Source organism: Marmota marmota, unplaced genomic scaffold (genome assembly GCF_001458135.2).
Source record: "Marmota marmota marmota unplaced genomic scaffold, marMar, whole genome shotgun sequence".
NCBI classification, from domain to species: domain Eukaryota; kingdom Metazoa; phylum Chordata; class Mammalia; order Rodentia; family Sciuridae; genus Marmota; species Marmota marmota.
The window spans coordinates 9,538,700-9,550,949 of NW_026000142.1; the positions used below are offsets into that span (position 1 = coordinate 9,538,700).

The 12,250-nt window shown below is 32.7% G+C and overlaps 1 protein-coding gene across 10 annotated transcripts in view; it reads left to right on the plus strand.

Moving 5' to 3' along the window:
- Window positions 1–12,250, plus strand: part of Foxp2 (forkhead box P2) — a 546,252-nt gene that overhangs the window by 161,404 nt on the left and 372,598 nt on the right. For all 10 annotated transcript variants that reach the window (XM_048786006.1, XM_048786005.1, XM_048786008.1 and 7 more), the window contains one exon: window positions 10,501–10,591. The gene's annotated coding sequence lies outside the window, so the exon portion shown is untranslated. The remainder of the gene's footprint in view (window positions 1–10,500; window positions 10,592–12,250) is intronic.

A 12,250-nucleotide genomic window follows, 5' to 3' on the forward strand; every position in this document is an offset into this window, starting at 1 on the left:
TGGTGCAGGAGGCATTGCTCATAATCTTGAGGGAATTGTATTTCTAATGGTTTACACCTATCACAAACATCATAGCCTCAGCAGAAGGGACAGAGACAATTACCCTTTTGCCTCCATCCTTTAAGTAAGCCCTGACACCCTCTATGGTAGTCAACACACCAGCGGATTCTACAACATTTTCAGGCACCAGCACCACGCCATTTGATGTTTGTGGAATCTCATGCCTGGAAGATGGAGATAGGCTTTCTTTTCATTAATGACAAGTTTCTCAGCTTTGAGCCATTGCACTTGCCATGGATAATAAACTCATACTGGGACATGTAGACCATGCAGTTGAGTTCAATGAAGAGGTCATTGATGGTGAAAATAACCCTTTGCTCATCAAATCCATTTACTCCATCCTTCATGTTGTGTCTCAGGACATGGCTGGCACTGCATCAGCAGTCTGTTGAATGAGGTGGATCATGGAGGTGGGGTGAGGTGGAGTGGAGCTTCTGAGTATTTTTTTGACCTAATTTTTTCCTAGCCTCTCTGAAACTTTTCTCTGTTGTCATTCCCTTCTTTTTTTAGTTTTTTTCCTCATCAACAATTTCTGTCATTGAATTTTAATTCTAAGCTATTTCTCACTTCTTTCTTAAATTATCAGAGTTTCAGATGAACTGTTTACATTATGCTAGGACTGACCTCACCTTTCATATTCCCCTTAATACCTTTTACTGGGTGCAGTGGACTGTATTGATGGTATGCGACAATGTTGGTCAATCATATATACTCATATATACTCCTTTATTATAGATCACCAGTCATTTCATGTCTTCCTTTCCTTAATGATAATTTTCTTATCTTTATAATGCCTTGCGTAATTCCTCAGTCCCATCTTGAAATTAGTTTTCTTTTGGCTTTCTTCACTATCATTCTTAATGTACCATCCTGTGTTGCATCTTGATTCTCTTTAGCTTTGTTGACTCCTTTAGGGTGCCTCCATTTCTTTCTTCTTCAAGTACTGTTCACATGTAATTAATTCTTGCTCCTGAGAAACTTTTCTATAGGTTTCTAATTGGTCTCTAGTGTGTCTTTACACACCTCCCTACCCATTTGTGCCCTTCTAAATGAATCCTTGTATAGTCAACTCATAATCATATATGACTGTTTGTACAAAAATCTTTAATATTCATCTGTTTCAAAATGTATGGCATGGCCTTAAGCAACACTGGATGTATTATAGCTCTGTCTATTTAGCCTCTTTATTCAGGGTAACCCAGAAGTTCTTAGAATGAATCTAGGGCATTTCAGGAAGTCCTTGGGGCCCTTCAAGGTAGTTGCAAGGTTAAAACTATTTTCATACTTATATTTACTTATTTGCCATTCTCACTTTTTTTTCACTCTTTTTCTCTCATGAATATACAATGGAGTCATCCAAAGGCTAAATGATGTTTGATGATGTCATTGTTCTGATGGCAGGTGTACTTGTCTATTCTTGTGATCTGAAATTTTCTCAGTTCAAGTAGAGATATAGATCATCCACAGAAACAGAGGCTTTTTGGGTGAGAGGTTCTTAATAATTTTTAAAAGTAAAGAGCTTGAGAACTTCTGTTGTAATCAAATGTGGCTATCTCATTGTTATTTTGACATCAAAATGCTCTGTTTTCCTGGTTTACATCTAGGTAAACATAACACTTTTATGTTTAGGTCAGAGGCTAACTCCTTCATTTAGCCTTTCCTGATCTTTCTCTTCACCCGAAACAGTGTGTAACAATTCTTATTTATCACTACCTTGAACACTTTATCACTGTATTTTTTTTTAAAAAAATGATGTTTGCAGTATTAAATTGTTTGGGGGATTTTTAGATTTGCTCCATTCCTTGCATCAGAGCCCACATAATCTTTTGAGGGCCGTGTGATTTTTAATCTTTGTTTTTCCACTGAGCCTCACACGTTTTAGGCACTAATTATGTAGTTAATAGATAAATGTATTTGGTTGTTCAGCTACTAGTTAATTCAACAAACATTTATTTAATTAAGACTGGATGTTTTAAAGACTCTCAAGAAGCTAAATGTAGGGGATGAAAATGTAAACAAATAAGTGTCATAATAATCTTTTAACATGCAGTAAACTGAAGTAGGGTTCATTGGAAGAAAAAAAACTTCTAAGGAAATGGTAGCATCAGAAAATACTGCAGAGAGAAAATTATATTTAAAAGAAAAATTTTGCATGCCCCATTTTTCCACCCAACTAGGAGCTACCTGGATTGTGTACCTCATACACTTACTAAGATTGAAGGACTTATCCTTTCAACCTGTAGAGACATTGGCTTTCTAGATCCAGAGAAAAACAGTCATTACTAACTCTCTTCTTCACTATATTTCTCACATAAAGCTTATGAACAACTTTTTAAAATTCTTGCCAAACTCAAAGAATATTTTCCATTGCTTTCAGTTACTATTCTTCATTAAATTGTGAATATGAAAATGTCTTAAATTTGGAGATTTACTCCTGTATGTACATGGAAATTATTTGTTTTAATTGTTCCAAAATATACACAAAACAAAATATCTCATCTTAGCCGTGTTCAGGTGTGTCATTCTGTGTCATTGAGTACATTTACATTGATGTGCAGTTGCCACCATCCATCTCCAGAAATCTTTTCATCTTGAAAGTTGAAACTGTACTTAGAATCAGTAGCTTCCAATTTCTTCCTCTAGCAAGCCCAGCCCCCACAACTACTAATCTGTATTGTGTCTGCATTTGGCTATTCCATCTATATTTCATACAAGTGGAATTATATAATATCTCTCCTTTTGTTACTGGTTTACTTTACTACTTAGCTTACTGTATTTAAGGTTCATCCATGGTATAGCATGTATCAGAATCTTTTTTCTTTCTAAGGCTGACTATTACTGCATTGCATTGATAGACCACATTTTATTTATATAGTCATCTTTATAAATGAACATGTAGATCTGAATTGCATTTTCTGTAGATGGAATTTGATACCATCTATAATAATAAACAAAATATTGTACATTTAGTCTACTCAAATGACATGGTATTAAAGCCATTAAGGGTATTTGAGTAAGAGTGATGCCTCTCTTATGTAGGGTAATAGTAAAACACATTTATTTGACCGGAATCTAGGCAAATAAAAATTAAGATTCAAAATTTAGTTTGAGTACACAAATGTTTATATTTTGCACACTACTACTCAAGTATCTATGCAAATTCTTTGTTATACTTTCTCTTCAACAGAGATAAAATATCTGTGAGAACATACTGTCTTAAGGAACAACATGGTGGGTCCAAACAGGCAGATCCTTTATACTGGGCTATAATCTAGAGCTGTTGTTTCTAATATTCTTAAACCTGTTGTTTATTTAGTATGTTCTGTTAGTGTCCCTGCTCACTCTGATGATTGCCAAAGTCTGTACTCCTCACAGTGTAAAATGAAAATAAATGACAAACTCTCAGAGCACCTATAGAAGACATTATCTTTATGTCAGTAGGTTACTTGTTCTTACTACTGTGACCCTGTGACATTATTGCCTTAAAAAAAAGAAGCAGAGACATACATAGGATTGCCCAGCATCTATATGTGTCTGTGTGCATGTGTGTGTATGTGTTTGTACTTTCTAGTGTTTGTTTCTGGATTTCTGCAGGTGTAGATTAGTAACACTAACTTATAGGAGATATGAAAAAGTTGAAGTCAAAGTTTGCTTTTTGGAGATATCTGACCAATTAAACATCATGCAATTATTAGTATGTTTATCATACCGTAAAAACAATAGTCATAAAGTTTTATTTTTGGGGGGGGGGCAGGTATTATTCCACAAATACATTTTATTGTTGTTGTTGTTGTTTCAGTTCAAGAAGTCATGTCGTGTATAACTGGGTATTCTAGGTAAGGAAACAATAGGAATAGACTTTATTCATGAGTTGCTGAGAAGGGACTAATGCAGAACTTGGCCTGACTTTGAGCTTAGGATGCACGTGCAGTGTAGTAGGAGGCCAATAGATAGTTGTAAATACATGTAAATTATTTACAAGTCAGTCATGTTGTTGACAATTTGAATTGGAGTATAAACAAAAAGATTTATCATGAAACTTTCTGTAAGAAGGAAATTAGTTTGCGTTTTTAATTAAAATGGTGAATGAATCCATGAAAGGGATAGTTGAAATCTTTTTCCTTGTTAGTACACATTCTGATTGAAGTGAATAGCTTATATTTGATGAATAGAAAACATGATCCTGCTATGCTTGTTTTAAAATTTAATATTATTAAATTATTTTTCTACTCATGTGTATTCTTAAACAAGTTAATATAATTCATTTTAATGTGTTTTAAAAATCTCATTAGTCTTTCTTCTGATAATCTGTACCAATAGGACATGTATTTTAGAACTATGTCCCTCAAGTTAAGGAAGATTTTATCCTTTGGTTCACTGAGAGGTTTTTATAATGAATGGATGTTGGTTTTGTCATATGCTTGCTTTTTATTCATCTGTCTATTTGGACATGGAATTTTTCTTCTTTAATCTGTGGATATGTTGGATTATACTAACTCCTTTTTGAATGCTTAACCAGTCTTAAAAACCTGGGATAAATCCCATCTTGTTGTGGTATATTATATAATTTCCCTACATATGTGGGTGGGCATGTACTTTGTACAAATACATTGCTGGATTATGTTGAGAATTTTTGTATTCATGTTCATGAGAGATATTGGTCTATAGATTTTTTTGTGATATCTTTGGTTTTGTTATTAGGGTAGTGTTGGCCTCATAGAATGATTTAAGAAGTATTCTCTCTGCTTATATCCACTAACAGAGATTGTACAGAATTGATATAATCTATTCCTTAAATATTTGGTAGAATTCACCTGCAAGCCAACATGGGGCCTGCTGCTTTCTGTTCTGGTTGTTATTAATTATTAATCCAATTTCTATAGTATACATAGGTCTATTGATATAGTCTACCTTTTCTGTGAGTTTTAGCAGCTTGTCTTTAAGCTTTGGTCCATTACCTCTTGGGTATCAGGATTTTTGGCACAGGGTTTTTAGACCATTGACATATTTGTGGCTATGTGTCTCTCAATTGGTTAGGACTTAGCACCTCCCAAGATCCTAAATTTTTCTTACCTGTTAAAAAGACTTTTTGTAAGGTTGGAGTCTGTTTCAGGTTTCTTCTGGTTTGAAAAGAGGTGACAAAGCATGAAGAAAGTGTCTGTGTAGTTGTTTTCCTACGTGTTAACACCGGACCCTTGCTTCTCTAAGCCAGGTTTACAGATTTGACCACACTGCTGTTTTGCTGAACATGAGACCTTCTTGCAAGTGACAATGACAGAGAAAAATGAGAAAACATAGTTCTAGACATGTTTTGAGGATTAAAACTGCTAATATGTGGAAGTTGGTATATTAGTAAAAATAACTGTCAATATTGAAAGGAAGATGAATTTACCTTCTTTCTTATTCAAGGAAGAAGAAAAGGGACGTACAGATACAGAAAGGAATCAGAAAAAAAAGAAATATTTGAAGCATTTTAAAATCCGTAACTTTTTTTTAAAGATTTAATTATCTTACTGCAATGAAGCATTTGAATGAGAATCAGACCTCTGTGTCATTCTGTATAATCTGAGTCTATTTAAACCTGCTTTACTTACACTAGTAGTAGCCTTTTTGAATTTTTCTTAATAATTTTTCCTCTAATTCAGTCTCATACTCTAAGTTAAAAAAAAAAAAAGGAATAACCAAGGCAGTCTGGGGAGGAATTCCCTTTTATTGGCTCACTGGTGTAGTCCTTGAGCACCCACTGAGCACACACACCTCTGTAGGATGAATTAGAATCAACTCCAGCCTGGGCTTCAACCCAGGGGCTTGTTTTTAACCTATTATGGTTATAGAAGTTTTTACCTTGTACTAAAATTCTTACTATATTTTATTTTGTTGAAAATGTTTTTCCTTCCAGTTTTAAATATTTTGCTGTATTTGTAATGATGTCAAGAGCACTGTTTTATTTATTTATTTTTCTCTTCAGCACATCCTATTGAAAATATTAAACTACACATATGTGTCCTCATAGACATTTATTTGATTTGCTTATGGCAGTTTACATTTACATGGTTATGGGTTATGTGACTTTAATAGTTTTAATTTGAATAAGTGGCATAATCATTTTAATAAAACAGTTCTAATTAACATGAAAACTTTTATTACACTTATATTGTGCTCTGTGAAAAGTGAGATGCATGTATTTGATGAGTTATTTTTTTTAATTTTTAATTTCACCACAATGGTTTATTTCAAGGGATGTTTTATAAAAATCAGAGAAAAAATTTAAATATACTCAAGTCTTCAGCTACCAGGATATTAGAATCATTCTTTTTGTTGCTTCAAGAGAAATTCTGAAAGGGATTTAGTTGTGATTCAGACAGGTGTGTCACTTTCTCTACCTGCTTCATAAATAATTATCATTTTCACATAGCAAATTGCTTTTATAGTTGGTATCACCATGTGTGCTTACTTTTGCTTTCATGGTATCACATTCTAACTTATAATCTGTCCTTTTCCTTGGGGAACATGATTCACTCAGAAACCTATTTACTACATGCTTACTCTGTCCTTAAGAGCAGTCAACAGGGAGGGTGTCTTTTATCTGTGTATTTCCAGCAGATAGCAAACTTTATACATAGCAGGTGTTCAGTAACTGCAATGATTGAAGGGAAAAGGGCCTTTTATGCCATTTGAAATTAGATTTTAAAGTATTTTTAGCTATTTTGTGTAAATACAATAATGCATTTTTACACAACTTCACCAGGCAGCTGTTACTTTTGCTTTGAGTTAAGTCCAAGAAGGCAGAGTTCTACAAAGAACTGTCCTCACATCGTTCCTTTCTCTAATCGCTGTCTGTTCATTTCTATCTAACCATTATCTTTTAGCCTGTGGATTGATTTTATTTTGATTTTTATACTCTTGGACAGAATGTTATCTGTCAGTGAAACATACATATTTAAATATTTCAAAATTAAAATAGAACAATTCAATAAGTGTAAAAAATGACTAAAACAAAAATGGTCCTATTCTTGAATAAGCATGTTTTGAACTGCATCCATAATGCAGCAAACTTAACATTTATTGCAGCTTCATTTTTTTTTTAGGTGTACTTCTATTTCAGCTCATTTGTATGAATGTATCTTCTCAGTGGTTTGATGGGGATGTAGTGGTGCCTGAAAACATCATTTTCTTAGAACAGGTGCCACTCACCAGGGGATTGGTCAACCAAACAAGAATAAAGCTTTACCTAGGTGCTATTATATAGAGAAAATACTTACATGATTTACCTAGTGTGGCTAAAAGATAGTGAATTTAAGTAAATTTGTAAAGTAAGTACCTCTACTTAGCAACTCTGAAGTATCTCCTTTTACCTCAGGACTCCACAAAGATGACAGAATAATAATTTTGGAGTCAGACTCAAAGAATAAATCTCATTATGTATTAGCTACAATTCCTGTGTATGTTTACATCTTTATATATACTTTTTCCTTTTTTGGTACCAGGAATTGGACTCAGGGGCACTCAACCACTGAGCCACATCCTCAGTCCTATTTTGTATTTTATTTAGAGATAGGGTCTCACTAAGTTGCTTAGTGCCTCACCATTGCTGACGTTGGCTTTAAACTTATGATCCTCCTGTCTCAGCCTCCTGAGCCACTAGGATTACAGGTGTGTGCCACCATGGCCGGCTGTGTTTATATATACTTCGTAGATTTGTACTACATGCAGTTACCACTACAATATGGATCTAGTGTTAACTATCAACTCTGCATTTTTTAGGATAGTTTACATCGAGTTTTTCAAGATTTCAAAACAATATTCTATATTTGAATAAATTCCAAAATGTATAACCTCAAGTAGTGTTATTTGATAATTCAAAATAAATTAATATTATGCCAGATTGATTTAAGGAAATGCAACAGCATTTCTTTCTATACCTTAACTCCTTTGAAAAATTACTAAATTTAATTTTGAACTTGGATTGCCTATGAGTAATATCACTGTAGTGATTCATATCTACTGTCTTCTCTACCTAAAATTTTATTCTTAAATTCCTATGCCTGTTCAGTTTTATGTTTACTAATCAACAGCTTAAAACATTAATTCATTATATGAGTGCCTACTGTGTGCCATGCCAAAGTCTGTGTTTGGAGGTCTCAGAAGTACATTAAACAGACAAGCATCCTTGCTGTTGCCAAGTTGACGTTGCTGTAATCAGAGCTGAGATTACCCAGTCAGCACTCTGGGTCTCTGTTGGAACTTCCACAGCATTTAGGCTTTGCAAATTTTAGCTATTTTCTCTCTTGATGTTTGCAACATCTATATAAATGGTAATAAATAATGTTCCTCTCATACAAATGTATGGGCTATAGAATGCCTCTGAGCCCTTAATGAATTTTGGTAGGAATGGAGTAATTTATGGACCATCTCTCTTCTTAGAAAACATTCTACAGACTCAGAAACCTAGGAGTATTTTGTTGATTCCAATACTGTACATCACCATTGACAGCAACCATGACCAGACTTGTGTGTTTGTTGACTTCCTAGGGCTCAGTTGTTTCTTTTCTGTTCTTTGAAATGTATTTATAGTAACAACCTTCATGTCCAACAGCAATTATCTAACTTTCTTTAATTTGGCTGTTGTTAACTCGCTAGTTTTGAGATAATAAATGATTTCTAGTTCTCACCATTACCTCAAAAGATGTTTGCAGTTCAATATGAAAATCATATTTAAAATGTTACTGTAATTTTTATTTTGACCATCAGTTACACATTGGTTTATGTAACTACGTACTTTACTTTTTTGTACTCCAAATTTTTAGTATTCTTCAAAATCATGCACTTTACTTGATACTTATCATGCTATTTTGTAATAGAATTAAAAAGATATTTGTTTTATCTTTGAGCTTTATGGAATGTAATTTTTTATTTTGCTTAGAAAACAATTAAATGATAATATTTCATTTAGAATGTCTTCATTTTGTTAATTAGAAGACAAGAGGATAAAAAAAAAATTAACAAAGAGTTCCAAGTAACACTTTAGAAAACTAAAGCTGTTTCCTCCTATCAGTGAGTTCCTGAGGAGAGGGGGGAATGAAAACTAAATTCCCTAGTAACTGCATTTTATCTAATACAGTTTTTTAAAGGATACTAGTCAGAGCTCCAGGAAATATCTGAGTAACATTGCCCTGCTCCCTACCATAGCAAATTGTAAATATTTTTTTTTTATACAATTTAAAAGTTTAGAAGAAATTAGAAGTCTGTTTCTTCTGGAAGCATAGAAAAGGCAGAAAATAATTTTGGAAGAACTATTATTATAGGTAAATTGAAGAATAGGGCCTGTTTATTTGCAAAAAAATTATCATTAAGAGCAATGTGGACATGATAAAGAATGCTGAAGTATATGAAGTACAGGAATTTGAATTACCTTAGTGTTTCTAAGTTACCTTAATAATGATGTTTGAGTTACCTTAATACTGATGCTTAACTGAAATAATGGTTTCAAATGATGCTGTACAGAATACCCAAGGCTTTTAGGAATACTAATGGTACCTGGGGGAGTGAGTAATGTTGGCATTGAGTTTTCAGGGTTCTGATTCATCCAGATACTTCATGTTTAATTGGCTCCTTACTAAGGTTTCATTGAAAGACATCTTTAGTTTAAAAGCATTTGAAAATATTTTTTAAATGAATAAAATGTCTAAGTGATCAAAAAGTATGACACGTAATATCACTCATCTCTTTCAGTGCCTATGTCAGGCTTGGCTAACTGAACACAGGATTTTTTCCTTATGTGGACTCAGACTTAGGCTCCAGACAGCTTTCAATCAATCAGACTTGGTGGTTAGTTAAATCCATTTACTAGCTTTGCATTACTATATTCTAGAATTTTATTGGACCTTCAGAACACATAACACATTTTAGTCTAAGAAAGGCATACGCTAAATAATTCAGTCTAAAAAAGGAAAAGATTAGAAAAAGTCAGCACTTATTCAGGAAATTGGTCTTGGAAATACAAATTCAGATCATTGAAAACGATTCCTACTGATTTGTTAATTGTAGACCTCATGAAGTAGAGGCAGTTGAAATCAGTCATGTTTTCTGTTAGGGATTTGAGACATAAATAACTTTATTCTATAACTCATAAAATTAAGCCATCAAAATGTTTAAACCTGTCAATTCATGTAAAACCTTCATCTCTTTGAAATACATCTTATCCTGTCTTCATGTTCCTTGGTTTATACCAAAGAATGGAATGAAATTGCATTTGTTTAAATTAAAATGCCTCAAAAGTATATTCATAAACATATTTTAAGATTTGCAAAGTAATGAATGCATTAATAGTTCTTATTTAGGATGAACATGATTTCTATACTGCAGAGTCATTTCACAAATTGCAACATAAATTCAGAGTTAATTTTCAAAGGAATCACAATTATTTGTCTCTGTTAACAGGGCTATTCTAATGTGATGCTGGGGCTGAATTTACCTAGGACTCCATTTAAAGGTTGACTTGAAAGTCTTGTGGAAGTTCTGGAAGAAATACGTAAGTGTTCTTTTGGTAATAATGTTCTGCTGATTGTGCTTATTTTTATTTTTCTAGAGTTTATTATGTTCTTTAATATTTTGGTTAAGTACTTTTGCCCAAATATTAAAAATGTTTCTGTAGACTGCAGAGACATGTCAAGTATGGCAATAGAAGTATATTTATCACTGTTATTGGACTTCCCATTCCAGTCGGTGCTTCTCTCTTTGCGTATTAAATTTGGCTTCACTTTTTACAGTTTAGCATACATTTATGTGAGATATGAAATTTTGAAATATTGAAGAAAACGAGGCAAGAAAGACTGTTGGAGTATTTTGTTAACATTGTGCCGAAATTTTGTTACACTCTTCTTCAATAATATTGTTTCTAAATTCAATTGATATTGAGGGTTTTAAGATTTAGAAGTATTGAGAAAAAAGGAGGAAACATTTAATAGCTACCATTTTTTTTCTTCAAGGCTTGAATTTACTTTTAAACTTTTGCAACTCAAGAAGTCATTTGTTTAGAAAGTATTTATTTACTTTTTAATATTGCACATCTTTATGTCTTGTGGTAGTTTTCCTTGATACTTACCATGTCAACATACAAAAGATTCTCAATGAAAATTGTTTTCTCAGTTTCACTATAATGATATTATTTCACTCTAATGATATTATTCAAGCAGTGCATCACAGCTTGCCAAATATATATTAAAAGAATTATAATTAAGAAAGACACCTAAAATAAATTTTATGTAGTAATGTTACATTTCAAAGCTTCCAATAATTTCATTGTTTCTTTTGAAGCTTTAACCAGAAAGTGCAGATGCCCTGGCAGTGCCCTGACATTTTCAGAATTTTTTTTTTATCAAGGGTCACCATGATATTAAGACAGGACTTGGCATCCTCATTTTCTGCCTAAATGGCTTTATGAATTTTTAGAGTTTTTTTCAAGAGTCTCTATAACTTCCTGAAGAGATTTTGTCAATTGCTTTAGTTACAATCAAATACTTCTCAGGTATTTTACCTATGAATTTTGTAGTTCTTTTCATTATTCTACCAACTTTATAATTTTCGAGGTACAAAAATAAAATTATTTCATATTGATCTAGCATTGAAAATTTTTAAAGCATTTTGGCAACTTCTGACTTCGTTTATCTCTCTAGTTAACCTTATGGTATGAGTAAGGTTGATGTTGCTATTCTTTGTTTGGTTATGTGGAGAAAATTAAAAGACAAAGAATTACAGTGATTTAGAAAAATAATATAACTTGTCATAATTTTATGGTTAATAGTAAACAATGAGATATTATTAAAACACAGTTTCTAAAACCCAATCTTTCTTTCTTTTTTCTTTTTTTAAGGAGGGAAATATTCTTATTGTTACTATAGATAATGATTATAATGATGTCCTCCATATTTCTAAGACTGTTTGACATTTAGGTTGTTATTTTATGAGGGAAGGAATATTTATTTGTCTGAAAGTAGAGGGATATAGGTAGGAATTACCTGACAATGAACATCATGGAGCCATGAAAAAAATACTATTTTTAAAGAGAATCTTCTTCCCAGAATGGAACTTAATTGCATTTGAAGGTAGTTCAAAACTGCTTCTGGAACTTGCTAATTAGAGAGTTATGCTAGTTATGTGCTTATAGTGGCAGGGGTTTTTTTTTTTTTTT